This window comes from Lolium rigidum, chromosome 6, assembly GCF_022539505.1.
Source record: "Lolium rigidum isolate FL_2022 chromosome 6, APGP_CSIRO_Lrig_0.1, whole genome shotgun sequence".
In the NCBI taxonomy this organism is placed as follows: domain Eukaryota; kingdom Viridiplantae; phylum Streptophyta; class Magnoliopsida; order Poales; family Poaceae; genus Lolium; species Lolium rigidum.
Window position 1 is genome coordinate 280,448,115 of NC_061513.1, and position 3,623 is coordinate 280,451,737.

General features: G+C 39.9%; 1 long non-coding RNA gene across 2 annotated transcripts; it reads left to right on the plus strand.

Annotated features, from left to right (window-relative positions):
* On the plus strand, positions 1-3,623 carry LOC124668087. 2 transcript variants are annotated; one of them, XR_006991552.1, is made up of 7 exons: positions 1-48; positions 148-223; positions 1,023-1,182; positions 1,992-2,099; positions 2,336-2,457; positions 2,953-3,014; positions 3,145-3,623. It is a non-coding gene; the product is annotated as an uncharacterized LOC124668087 (long non-coding RNA). The 2 variants fall into 2 exon arrangements; XR_006991551.1 differs by having other exon boundaries at positions 1,992-2,457.

Consider the following 3,623-nt stretch of genomic DNA (forward strand, 5'->3'; position numbering starts at 1 on the left):
CGCGCTTCTGGAGGCTGTGGAGCCGTCCAGACGCAGTTGCTGCTGGATGTATGAGTCGTACCCCAACCAACAATCCCCTAGCTAGCCCCCAATCCTCTTCTGCCCATTCTGAAAAAGAAGAAAAAAAATCGCTTCTTTCTTGTGCAGGCAGCTGGAGGAGCGAGGTGGGATGTGCTGCTGATGGTCACCGCAGTCCCCGGGATGCAGTGCTAGCACGATGCAGGTGAGTCGATCTGCTGCACAGATTTGTAACTGAAGGACGTTTTGGTTGCATATTATAGATTAGAATCAATGCTATTGTGTAAACATACGGTACATGTATACATTTGAGCAATAGAGGATGAAAGTTTAGTTGCTATATATGGTCTGATGCTAATTAGTATATTAATCATGCGAATTTAGATTTGTAGCTGCGGGGAAAAAATTGGGGTGAAGAAATTCAATTGCTTGTCACGTTTTGTTGCACATCGATGCAAATCAGTGCTATGGGAATCTTATTTACATGCCTAGTTTGAGAAATTGTTGGCACGTTTGGTTGCATATCGATGCAAATCAGTTCTGTGAACCTTCTTTACATGTATAGTTTGAGAATGTTTTGAAAAGGACAGTCGTCTGTTCTGATTAGTATAATGATCGTGTAGGTTTTGGTATGTTCAAACTTGATGGATATGCATGGTTAGAGTTAATCCGCCTGTTGTAGTTGGTTTGACACTGTTTAGTTAAAGAAAATTAGCATGCTGGAGAGTGAACTTTGAAATGAATCTTACTGTTTATGTGTGTGCAAATCTGCTTGGCTGAAATCAGTGGTGTTATGAGCGCAATTTAGTCTTAGCATATATGATATTGAGAAAGGTAGTGTGTTGGTGTGTGTGATTTAACATTGTAGTATCTTGATTATTTATTCTGGTATTGAACATGCATATCTTTTACTTTGGAGCTTGCCTAAAATTCTTTGGCCACGAATTCTGTATGTTTTATGTAATGAGCACGTTTTGACTTGTCTAATTTTTTTTCGTGGCCAGACGCTAATGGGTATATCACACCATCTGTCACATGAGTTCCGCAGCGGCGGATGTGGCAACTGCTCATGTTGCTAGAGAGGTTGCTGACGGCGCCCAGCTGTTCCATGGCTATGACCAGGACTTCCTGGAGCATTAGATGTCCAGGATGTATGGCGTCGAGGTAATCTCATTCTCTCCAGCGTGTTGTGTTGTGCTAGCCATGCCCTTGTTGTTTGGTATGGTTACTGCGGTTGGTGAACTGTGTTGTTAGCAGTGCTATCTAGCTGTAGCTGTTGTCCTATTTCTGAGCTTGTTTTGTTTCCTGGATTATTTTTTCGAAGTTGAGGAAATTTTGCTGTTTATGATTTGGTGATGTGGAGGTAATAGAACCACTTCACCTGGTTCTGTTTATAGTATTTGCATCTTATTTGTGTGCTGGTGAGATGTTTTTCTTTTGTCCTGCAAAGCAAGTGTTATTCACCAAAGTGTTGATGGAGTAGTATAGCCGCCACAAGTATTTGATTCATCATGATTTGTTTTGTGTAGTTGATCATGTCCTGATGCAGTTTTCTTGTATTTTGTTTGGAGTAGTGTTGTTTTCTTGATTTAAGATGTTTAAATAGCTGATCAACCTGCTAATATTTTTTTCGGAGTAGTTCCATGTGTAGTACAGATGCAAGAATCTGATTTGTGACCGTTCTTTTAATTACAAGGTCTGGCATACAAAGGCTATTTAGTTGCTATGGTTTGCTTCATTTGAATTTATTAATCATGCAATTTTTTGTGTTAAGAGAGTTGTCCATATCTGCAGCTAATTGCTTGATTAAACTAAAATACTTAATGGTAGTTTCCTAACCTGATTTCTTTCTAGAAATTCTGTGTTGTATTGTTTACTAGAAATTTTGTGTCTTGTTTGTCCATTCCAACTAACCTAGCTGGCCATATATTTTCACAATATTGTTCTTGAACATACTCCTTTGTTTATTTCAGGAAGGTCTCCATGTCTGGTGCTTCCATAAGGTGTCGTTGCCACGGTTCAGGCATCAAAATGACTATCCGTCAGCTGGGTCAAGTGTTATTATGTGTGTCGTCTCTTAGGTCTGTTTCAAGTGCTATTATGTGTGATATTTGTTAGATGCTTTTCTTTTCTTTTGCAAAGCAAGTGTTGGTTCACCCAAGTGTTGATGGAGTAGTACAGCAGCCACAAGCTTTTTGATTCATCATGATTTGTGTCGTGTAGTTGATCATATTTATTTTGTTTTGGGTAGCGTTGTTTTCTTGATATAAAATGTTTAAATAGCTAATCAACATGCTTGTAATTTTGTTTGGAATAGTTCCAAGTGTTGTACAGGCGCAAGAATCTGATATGTGACCATGTGTATAATTACACAATCTGGTTTACAAAGGCTATTGAGTTGGTATGATGTGCTTCATTTGAGTATATTAATCATGCAAGGTATTATGTTATAGCTTTCGATTATCCTTGAGTTTTTATTGAACATGTGGGCTTGGTTTGGTTGACTTGATGAATGCCAAGCTTAACCCTGACTTGTATTCAATGTGGGCTGTACCTGAAGCTTTTTGAAGCTGAACTTCCTTTTTTACAAGAAAGAAATTGAGAATTAGACCATTTGTAGTTCTAGTTTATGATTATACTTGAGTTTTTATTGAACTTATTGTCTGGTCGATTTGATAAATGTGAAGCTTAAACCAGACTTGTATTCAATGTGGGCAAAACCTGGAGCTCTTTGGAGCTGATCTGGACCACTAGTTCAACAAAGTAGCTTAAACCTGACTTGTATTATATCCGGGACGGTGGAATCAAAGTTTCATGCTTTTTTTTTTGATATGTTCATGCCAGTTGTATAGTTTTCCATTTCGAACAAGTTGGTAGCTTTTTTTGTTGTTGTTTACAGCAGCATATTGATATTGTTGTTGTTTACAACAATAGGGCAGGTAGATAGTGTTGATGCTTTGAAGGAGGCGTATCGCGCAGATGGACCAAAGTTACAGGTTCCTGTAACTTCAGCTTGAAAATGATTTGATCTGATATGCTGTTGTGTTCCAGATTGTCTTCATTGCGTTGCTAAAGCGCTTCCATCCATGCTTGCGAAATTTGATCTGCTATCCTATTGTGTTCCAGGTTCTTGGATCAGGGTTGTGCTTTGGAGTCTGAGATGGTTGCGAAGATTTAAGCAGCAGCAAGTACTGGACATAAACTCCCTTGCTAACCGTCTATGCCTCTGGCCACTTGGGTGTCCGGTAGTTCAGCACTTGGGTGAAGGCCTGTGTAATGTTCCGGTTGTTGCGGTGTCGAGTAGTCGTCCGACATGCATGGTAGCAACATTATTCTTGTTGTGATGCTCCAGGTTCAGGATCTGTGTAATAGAGTAGTGGTAACTGTTGTATCCCTTTGCCGCGCCGTTTGGTGGTCCTAATTAACTCTGCGCTTGTAGGTGAGTTGGGTTGTATGTATATGCCACTTGATTATGTGCTGTGAATGCTCAGGAAGAGGGCGCGCACAAGGCATGGCGGGATTTTGTAGCGAGTATCCTTTTTCGTGATGAATTGTGCCACACAATCGTGGTGCATACATTTCGTGATGTTTCGCGTGATTAGTAC